We start from the raw sequence: 11,209 nt of genomic DNA, 5'->3' as shown, positions 1-11,209 counted from the left end.
AGAATGTCCATATATGTATTGGATGCTGCCTACTCCTCCCCAGGCAAGCTCCCCTTAGAACTGATTGGCTGGTAACATCAGATCACATCATGGAGGTAATCATATTATATCTCAAAATGGAGGATAATTACATAACACAGAGAATCATGGCCTAGCCATCTTGACTTATAACATTAACTATCACACCACCAAAATGATTTGTGAGGGTCAGTCAATGCCGGGCTTGGTGACGGACCCTGAGGACACAATGGTAAGGGTGACAACCACCTAACGATCTGGTGTTGAGGTGATCTCAGTCTAGGTTCCACTGTTTCTTGTGATTGGTTCTGGAGTCCCCTGTGAATCAGCTTTGGAAGGGATTCACTAAGAATGAAAAATTATCCCATTTTAAAATATACACTGCTACTTGTATCTCTTTAGCACATGATATCTTACTTGCATCATATCACACGATCTTGGAAATATAGGTAATTGGACTCTTGTGTAGATTTCTGGTGAATGCATGGGCAAAGCACTTTGGGAGTTTTAGGATTACCTTTAGACATTCCTAGTAATGATGCTTGTAAATATTGGAAAGGTAATGTTAAATGGTTATAAATGGTAAAATGAGAGAAGAAAACCTGTGGGTCCAACACGCAGGGTGGGGTAGCTTTAATTCCTACTTATGGTATAGTTGATTGAAGAAGTCTTTAAGAAATTTATTAATCACTATGGGACAAAGAGCCGATGAAGTTGCCAATGGGATGGAAACACAACAGTGATTTCTGACCTCATTAAGCCAAGGCGACATGAGATAATAGAATAGCCTTACAGTTTTATTAGCCAAAGAATGTGTAGTCTGTACTGTAGCAAATACCTCTTGTTGCATTTGGGCAAATAACACAGGAGAAGTAGAACAGGATATACATATAATTAGACAGCATGCTCCTTGATTACACATTATAACAAGCATACAAACATCAGATTTATTTGGTTGTTTACCATCAGGAATAAGTACATGGACTAGATCAGTATTGCAAGGAATAGTAATATTCTTGGTCTGCATCCTCATAGTATTGGGCATAATAAAACTTATCTTCTATTGTTTATACACTTGAAAAGCAAAAGAAGGCCTCAGGAAAAAATGTTGATGTCCATTGAGTCTGCTCAGGTAGGCAATGCAGTTGATGAGAAAGTAGCTCTTCCTTAAGACCCTGGTAAAGAACTAGATGGTATCTGGTGAACAATCAGAACCGTGAGATTAAAAAGACTATCATAGCCACCATCTAGGAGCCGGACTTATTCCAGGTATTGATCACCGATGTGTTATCTTTAATCTCCGATCAAAAGGAGGGAATGTTTTAGGAGATAATACTGGAGCCATTATTCCCTGCCCAAGAATGTGACCCAGCAGGAGCTGGACTCACAAGGACTCTCAAGGACACATCCAGTGAGCCCTGAGGTATAAAGTCAATAGCTAGGACAGTCTTGCAAAACATCTTTTAGGGGACATTTCACATAGTCAAATGATAAATAGCACAAAAGACCTGCATAATTTCCACTCTTACCTTTTTTGTTAACATTTAGTGGATAGTGAGATTTGATGGACCAGTGAAGACCCTCTTAACTGTTGTTACTGGAACCTGTACCAATGATTATTAAAGATGATTCAAAATGTAGAATCACGTTGATTTGGCAGTTATTAGCCAAACTGTGAAAAGGTAAAGATTTCAATGATTTTGCCCATTTGTAATGTTAATATATACTGATGATTCTGTAATGATCCTCTGACTCAGGCAGACAAGGCTCTAGACACATGCTTGTCTGTTTTCTCAGTTTTGCTTACTCCATAATATTCCTTGGACTTGGGCAGACATTAGTTCTGGCAGCATGCTTCTCTGTTTTCTCACTTTTATCTATTATATAATATTCCTTTGACTCTGGGAGACATGGTTCCAGCAGCATGCTTGTCCATTTTCCCACTTTTACTTATTCTGTAATATTATCTAGACTTGGGCAGACGTTAGTTCTGGCAGCATGCTTGTCCATTTCCTACTTTTGCCTCTTTGAACATATGCTGAATAAAACATTTCTTTGGTCTTTACAAACAATAAAAAGAAAAAAAGAGAGAGAAATAGAGATGATTGGAGCTGAAAGGAGGCTGTTGACCAAGAATAACATGGTTTCAAACTGCCAAGCACCTTAGAAGGAGAGTAGCCCTGGTGGCGCAGTGGTTAAGAGCTTGGCTGCTAAAGAAATGTCAACAGTTTGAATCCACTAGCCACTATGGCATAGTTCTACTCTGTACTATAGGGTGACTATGATTCAGAATCAACTCAATGGCAATGAGTTTCATTTATTTGGGTTATTTGATGGAGAGAAAATGGAAGGAATCAAGACATGTCCATCTAGGACTTTCTGACACCTGACAAGAGAGGATGCCCGATGTAAAACCAATGGACTTATCAAATCTCCCTTCTCAGATGTGAATGCTGCCTTCCTGGGCTTCAAGCCATATGTAATACTGTATAAGGTAGTATATCTGAATTGCCTGAGTTTATTGTTTACCTATTAAAGAATATTTAAGAGTTTATTTTCTTACTTTAACTCAGCATCATAATGTGCAACCTATACCTGGAACCAGAAAAAGAAATTCGCACGCAAGGCCACCTGGCAGTCCTTAATATAAGACAGCTATCAAGAAAAAAAAAATTTTTCTTTTTTTTTTATCAAGCATTACCATCTTTTCTGTGTAAATCTATACTCTTCCAAGCCAAACACCTCTAGGCTGTGTATTTTCCTAAAGGTAGTTGTGTGTCTAGTCGCACCTCATGAACCTCTCCTCAGAAAATTCTCCTCAGAGCCCTAGAATAGAATCTTTTTGTTGTTGTTGTTATTGTGCTCTAAGCGAAAGCTTGCAAATCAAGTCAGTCTCTCCCACAACAACTTACATACAACTTGCTACATACTCCCAATTGCTCTCCCCCTAATGAGACAGCCCACTCCCTCCCTCCACTCTCTCTTTTTGTGTCCATTTCGCCAGCTTCCAACCCCCTCTACCCTCTCATCTCCCCTCCAAGCAGGAGATGCCAACATAGTCTCAAGTGTCCACCTGATCCAAGAAGCTCACTCCTCACCAGCATCCCTCTCCAACCCATTGTCCAGTCTAATCCCTGTCTGAAGAGTATGCTTTGGGAATGGTTCCTGCCCTGGGACAACAGAAGACCTGGGGGCCATGACCACCGGGGTCCTTCTAGCAACAGTCAGACCATTAAGTCTGGTCTTTTTGGAGTCTGCATCCCACTGCTCTCCTGCTCCCTCGGGGGTTCTCTGTTGTGTTCCCTGTCAGGGCAGTCATTCGTTGTAGCCAGGCACCATCTAGCTCTTCTAGTCTCCGGCTGATGTAGTTTCTGGTTTTGTGGCCCTTTCTATCTCTTGGGCTCATAATTACCTTCTGTCCTTGATGTTCTTCATTCTCCTTTGACCCAGGTTGGTTGAGACCAATTGATGCATCTTAGATGGCCGCTTGCTAGTGTTTAAGGCCCCAGACGCCTCTCTCCAAGGTGGGATGCAGAATGTTTTCTTATAGATTTTATTATGCCAATTGACTTAGATGTCACCTGAAACCATGTTCCCCAAACGCCCACCCCTGCTATGCTGGCCTTCAAAGCATTCAGCTTATTGCAGAAATTTCTTTGCTTTTCGTTTAGTCCAGTTATGCTGACCTCGCCTATATTGTGTGTTGTCTTTCTCATTACCTAAAGTAGTTCTTATCTACTATCTAATTACTGAATACCCCTCTCCCGCTTTTCCTCCCTCCCCCCTCTAGCAACCATCAAAGAATATTTTCTTCTCTGTTTAAACTATTTCTTGAGTTCTTATAATAGTGGTCTTATACAATATTTGTCCTTCTGCAGCTGATTAATTTCACTCAGCATAATGCCTTCCAGATTCCTCCATGTAATGAAATGTTTCACAGATTCGTCACTGTTCTTTATCGATGCGTAGTATTCCATTGTGCGAATATACCGTAATTTATCCATTCATCCGTTGATGGGCACCATTGTTTCCACCTTTTTGCTATTGTGAACAGCGCTGCAGTGAACATGGGTGTGCATATATCTGTTCATGTAAAGCCTCTTATTTCTCTACTATGTATTCCAAGAAGTGGGATTGCTGGATCGTATGGTGGTTCTATTTCTAGCTTTTAAGGAAGCGCCAAATCCATTTCCAAATTGGTTGTACCATTACATTCCCACCAGCAGCATGTAAGTGTTCCAGTCTCTCCACAGCCTATCCAACATTCATTGTTTTGTGTTTTTTGGATTAATGCCAGCCTTGTTGGAGCGAGATGAAATCTCACTGTAGTTTTGATTTGCATTTCTCTAATGGCTAATGATCAAGAGCATTTCCTCATGTATCTGTTGGCTACATGAATGTCTTCTTTAGTGAAGTGTCTGTTCATGTCTTTTGCCCATTTTTTAATTGGGTTATTTGTCTTTTTGCAGTGGAGTTTTTGCAGTATCATGTAGATTTTAGAGATCAGACGCAGATCAGAAATGTCATAGCTAAAAACTTTTTCCCAGTCTGTAGGTAGTCTTTTTACTCTTTTGGTGAAGTCTTTGGATGAGCATAGGTGTTTAATTTTTAGGAGCTCCCCGTTATTTAGTTTTTCTTCTTCATTGTTAGTAATGTTTTGTATACTGTTTATACCATGTGTTAGGGCTCCTAATGGTGTCGCTATTTTTCATTCCATAATCTTTATCGTTTTAGATTTTATATTTAGGTCTTTGATCCATTTTGAGCTTGTTTTTGTGCATGGAGTGAGTTAAGGGTCTTGTTTCATTTTTTTGCAGATGGATATCCAGTTCTGCCAGCACCATTTGTTAAAAAGACTGTCTTTTCCCCATTTAACTGACTTTGGACCTTTGTCAAATATCAACTGCTCATATGTGGATGGATTTATGTCTGAATTTTCAATTCTGTTCCATTGGCCTATGTATCTGTTGTACCAGTACCAGGCTGTTTTGACTACTGTGGCAGTATAATACGTTCTAAAAACAAGTAGAGTGAGGCTTACCACTTTGTTCTTCTTTTTCAGTAAGGCTTTACTTATACGGGGCCTCTTTCCCTTCCATATCAAGTTGGTGATTTGTTTCTCTATCTTATTTAAGAATGTCATTGGAAGTTGGATCGGAATTGCATTAAATGTATAGATTGCTTTCGGTAGAATAGATATTTTTATAATGTTGTCTTTCTATCCATGAGCAAGTTATGTTTTTCCACTTATGTAGGTCTCTTTTGGTTTCTTGCAGAAGTGTATTGTAGTTTTCTTTGTATAAGTCTTTTACATCTCTGGTAAGATTTAAGTATTTTATCTTCTTGGGGGCTACTGTAAATGGTGTTGATCTGGTGATCTCCTCTTTGATGTTCTTTTTGTTGGTGTAAAGGAATCCAACTAATTTTTGTATGTTTATCTTGTGTCCTGGTACTCTGCTGAACTCTTCTATTAGTTTCAATAGTTTTCTTGAGGATTCCTTAGGGTTTTCTGTGTATAAGATCATGTTGACTGCAAATAGAGATAATTTTACTTCTTCCTTGGCAATCTGGATGCCCTTTATTTCTTTGTCTAGCCTAATTGCTCTGGCTAGGACCTCCAGCACAATGTTGAATAAAAGTGGTGATAAAGGGCATCCTTATCTGGTTTCCGTTCTCAAGGGGAATGCTTTCAGACTCTCTTCATTTAGGATGAAGAGAGTTGGCTGTTGGCTTTGTATAAATGTCCCTTATTATGTTGAGGAATTTTCCTTCTATTCCTATTTTGCTAAGAGTTTTTATCATGAATGGGTGTTGAACTTTGTCAAATGCCTTTTCTACAACAACTAATCAAATCATGTGATTCTTATCTTTTGTTTTATTTATGTGATGGATTACATTAATTGTTTTTCTAATGTTGAACCATCCCTGAAAACCTGGTATGAATCCCACTTGGCCATGGTGAATTTTTTTTTTTTTTTTGATATATTGTTGAATTCTATTGGCTAGAATTTTGTTGAGGGTTTTTGCATCTAAGTTCATGAGGGATATAGGTCTGTAATTTTCTTTTTTTGGGGTGTCTTTACCTGGTTTTGGTATCAGGGATATGATGGCTTCGTAGAATGAGTTTGGAAGTATTCCATCCTTTTCTACGCTCTGAAATACCTTTAGTAGTAGTGGTATTAACTCTTCTCTGAAAATTTGGTAGAAATCTGCAGTGAGGGTGTCTGGACCACGTTTTTTTTTGGGGGGGGGTTTTGATTACCTTTTCAATCTCTTCTTTTGTTATGGGTCTATTTAGTTGCTCTACCTCTGTTCGTGTTAGTTTAGGTAGGTAGTGTGTTTCTAGGAAATCATCCATTTCTTCTAGGTTTTCAAATTTGTGAGAGTACAATTTTTCATAGTAATCTGATATGATTCTTTTAATTTCAGTTGGGTCTTTTGTAATATCGCCCATCTCATTTCTTACTCAGGTTATTTGCTTCCTCTCCAGTTTTTCTTTTGTCAGTTTGGCCAATGGTTTATCAATTTTGTTGATTTTTTCAAAGAACCAGCTTTTGGTCTTATTAATTCTTTCAATTGTTTTTCTGTTTTCTATTTTATTTAGTTCACTCTAATTTTCATTGTTTTCTTCTGGTGCCTGAGGGTTTCTTTTGTTGCTGTCTTTCTATTTGTTCAAGTTGTAGGGATAATTCTATGATTTTGGTCCTTTCTTCTTTTTGGATATGTGCGTTTATTGATATAAATTGACCTCTGAGCACTGCTTTCACTGTGTCCCAAAGGTTCTGATAGGAGGTGTTTTCACTCTCATTGGATTCTATGAATTTCTTTATTCCATCCTTAATGTCTTGTATAGTCCAGTCTTTTTTGAGTAGAGTATCCTTCAGTTTCCAAGTATTTGATTTCTTTTCCCTGATTTTTCTGTTATTGATTTCTGCTTTTATGGCCTTATGGTCAGAGAAGATGCTTTGTAATCTTTCAGTGTTTTGGATTCTGCTAAGGCTTGCATTATGACCTAATATGTGGTCCATTCTAGAGAATGTTCCGTGTACACTAGAAAAGAAAGTGTACTTGGTTGCTGTTGGGTGGAGTGTTCTGTATATGTTTATGAGGTCAAGTTGGTTGCTTGTGGCATTTAGATCTTCCATGTCTTTATTGAGCTTCTTTCTGGATGTCCTGTCCTTCACCGAAAGTGGTGTGTTGACATCTCCTACTATTATTGTGGAGCTGTCTATCTCACTTTTCAATGCTGACAGAGTTTGTTTTGTGTATCTTGCAGCCCTGTCATTGGGTGCATAAATATTTTATATGGTTATATGTTCTTGGTATATTGTCCCTTTAATCATTACATAGTGTCCTTTCTTTTCCTTTCTGATGGATTTAACTTTCAAGTCAATATTGTCAGAAATTAATGTTGCCACTCCTGCTCTTTTTTTATTGTTGTTTGCTTGATATATTTTTTTCTATCCTTTGAGTTTTAGTATGTTTGTGTCTCTAAGTCTAAGGTGTGTCTCTTGTAGGCAACATATAGATGGATCGTGTTTTTTAATCCATTCTTCCACTCTCTGTCTCTTTATTGGTGCATTTAGTCCATTTACACTCAGGGTAGTTATGGATAGGTATGAATTTAGTGCTATCATTTTGATGTCTTTTTTTGCATGTTGTTGACAGTTTCTTTTTCCCACTTAATTTTATGTGCAGAGTAGGTTATCTTTATATATTGTCCTTTCCTCATATTTGTTGTTATTGGTTTTGTTTCTGCTGGTTCTCTTTTTTTTTTTCCTTGTATTTTATTTTCATGAGTAGGATAGTTTGTCTCCTTTGTGGTTACTTGATTGTTTACCCCTATTTTTCTAAATTTAAACCTAACTTATTTCTTTGTATCTCCGTATCTTTCTCTCCATATGGAAGGTGTATGATTTGATTCCTTAGTCCCTCTTTATTGTTTTAATATTGTCTTCTTTTACATAATAACATTGCTGTTACCCTGATTTGAGCTTTTTTTTTTTTTTAATCTTGCTTTGTTTTTTATTTCCCTGTCTGGGTTGACTTCTGGGTGCTCTGCCCATTGTTCTAGTCTTGGGTTGATACCTGATATTATTGATTTTCTAACCAAAGAACTCCCTTTAGTATTTCTTGTAGTTTTAGTTTGAGTTTTGTGAATTCCCTAAACTTCTGTTTATCTCAAAGTGTCCTAATTTCACCTTCATAGTTAAGAGACAGGTTTGCTGGATATATGATTCTTTGCTGGCAGTTTTTTTCCTTCAATTTTTTAAAAAAGTCATCCTATTGCCTTCTTGCCTGCATGGTTTCCTCCTAGTAGTCTGAGCTTATTTTTATTGGCTCTCCTTTGTAGGTGACTTTTCATTTATCCCTAGCTGCTCTTACAATTCTCTCTTTATCTTTGGTTTTGGCAAGTTTGCTTATAATGTGTCTTGATGACTTTCTTTTAAAATCTACCTTATGTGGAGTTCAATGAGTATCTTGGATATATATCTTCTCATCTTTGACAATATCAGGGAAGTTTTCTGCCAACAAATCTTCAACAATTCTCTCTGTATTTTCTGTTAACTCTCCCTGTTCTGGTACTCCAATCACTCGTAGGTTATTTCTCTTGATAGACTCCCACAAAGATTCTTAAGGTTTCTTCATTTTTTTTTTATTCTTTTATCTGATTTTTCTTCAAATATATTAGTGTCAAGTGATTTATCTTCAAGTTCAGAAATTCTGGCTTCTACTTGCTCAATTCTGCTCCTCTGACTTTCTATTGAGTTGTCTACTTCTGTAATTTTATTGTTAATCTTCTGAGTTTCTGATTGCTGTCTATGGATTTTTCCAGGTTATTAAAATTTTTCTTTATGTTCCTGAATAATCTTTCCAATTTCTTCAATTGCTTTATCTGTGTGTTCCTCAGCTTGTTCTGCATATTGCCTCATTTCCTTCCTGATGTCTTGAAGGGTTCTGTATATTAAACTTTTGTATTCTGCCTCTGGTAATTCCAGGAATGCACTTTCATCTAGAAGATCTCTGGATTCTTTGTTTTGAGAGCTTATTGAGGTGATCATGGTCTGTTTCTTTATGTGACTTGGTATTTACTGTTGTCTCTGAGCCATCTATAAGTTATTGTATTAGTTTATGTTTGCTTACTGTGTTGTAGCTTCTTGCTTTGTTTTGTTTTGATGTGCCCAAATGGGTTGCGTGAGTGAGCTAGCTTGATTATTTTTGCCTTTCGAGCTCTGATGCCCTATCCCCAGATGGCTACAGCTGTTATCAAATATATCAGTCTAGGAGTCCATTCAGTTTTCTTGTATGAATTCAGCTCAGGTGTGCAGGTATGTGGTACAGGCTCTGTCCTACAGTCTTAGAGGGGCAGGGGTGATTGGTGTAGGTACTGGTATCTGGCTGCAGCAGGGGGTCACACTCTGAACAAGGCAGGGGGTTGAGAACCGACCCCCGAGTGTCTCTGAGGAAAGTGGGTCCCTATTCCCTAGAGCGTACAGGTGTGTGGCTTCTGCAGAAGGACCATGGGCACCCAATGTTTTTGGTTGTAAGGACTGGGAGGTACCAGTTATGCTTGGACTCCTGTCACGGGTGGCTGGGTGACCTGAGTGGAGCCACTAGTCCTTAGGCCTCTGGTGAGGGTAGGTGAGGACCCTGTTTAATAGGCAAACCAATGTCAAACATCAAACACCCACCTCTCCACTGCACGGCTAAAATGGTTGGAGTCTGCCAACAAGGGCGTATTCTCCTGAAATAGGCCCACACAGGTCCATGCAGAGGGGAAGGTGCTCAAAGTCCAGAGACCATTTATGCCTGGACAGGAGCCACTTCTGTCCCGAGCTCCCCTGATTTGTGGAGCTGGCAAATTATCTTTTCCTCCAAATGCAAATTTTTTTCCTTCTCTAAGGCCGGGAGGATGGCTCTAGGCACTCAACTGTGTGTATCTCAGGCCCAGGGAATTCTGCCGCTGAAGCCAGCTTGGGGGTGGGGGGGACACGTTAAAATATATGCAAGTACTTAGCTTTTGCCTACAGTGCAGTTCTTTTCTAGTTCCAGAGGTGTGAGTAGGCTGTGCGGCTGTGCTTCTCCCTGAGGAAGCTTTGGCCCAATGCTAGCACCAGCCCACTGCTGCGGCTCTGGGAATGGTGCCTGAGGGCTCCCTGCAATTCAGATCCTGTAACTCCCCTCTGCTTCTGACCCGTCTCTTCCTCCCCCTGCCCTTTTGTTCATTTTCTAAGCTTGCCTTTGATGCTCAGGGCTCCTAGCTTGTCATAAATATACTTGTTTCACTTGTTTTTTCAGGTCTTTGCTGTAAAGGGGGCTCTCCGGAAGCATCTGTCTATTCCGCCATCTTGGCTCTGCCTCCTGAACTACCTAGAATAGAATCTTAATCTCCAGGTTCTCTTGGTTTCTCTCCAAGTATTTCTGAGGTAATGGAGGAAATTAGACCTATGAGAGAAAATGCAGTTCTCCAACACAGTGAGTGGTTTCATATAGGATGAGTTCTAGGGATATTATTTCTACAGGGAAAACTAGCAATATTTCCACTGCATCAACCACTCTCCTCAGGAATGTGAATTTTGGTTAAAGAGGAGAAGTGAATGGAGAATTCTCAGACTGGGGTAATGACCCTTAATTAAGCCTATTTTGTCTTTCTGTGAAAGCAATAAAAGTAACCTTCACCAGTGGAAGGGAGGCAGAGGGTGCAGAAACTTTGCCCAAATGGCAATCATCACTAAAAGACCAGATTACCCCAGCCAAATGAAATGAACATGATCAAGAAAATTCAGGATTAATGAAAGTCTGTTTCCCACTTCTGTATATCTACCTGCAGACTTGCATGCTTTGACCTTTTTTTAATATATCACTTCAGAGCAATACTGGCTTTTTTTGGGGTGGTCTGAGACAAAGTGGTAAATTCATACAATTGGTCCATCAAATCTGTGCTCTCAGAATCTGCTATTCTGGCATCTCTTTGCCTTCCTATTACTCTCATCAACATCTCACCTGCACTTCATCCCAAATTTCTACCTTCATCTGCAATCCTGAAGTTCTGCAGTTGCCTGAAACTACCAATAGTTGTTGGACGATTGCATTCTTCACTAGTTTGTCTCTAGTAAGACCAAAGCCAGACGCTTTTTCATTTATAAATATAAAAGTCTTGGGCTCTTAAAGAACACCACACTAAAAAAGG

The sequence above is a fragment of the Elephas maximus genome, chromosome 10 (genome assembly GCF_024166365.1).
Source record: "Elephas maximus indicus isolate mEleMax1 chromosome 10, mEleMax1 primary haplotype, whole genome shotgun sequence".
NCBI lineage: Eukaryota > Metazoa > Chordata > Mammalia > Proboscidea > Elephantidae > Elephas > Elephas maximus.
The sequence above is the reverse complement of the archived record's forward strand: the minus strand, read 5'-3'. Positions refer to the sequence as shown.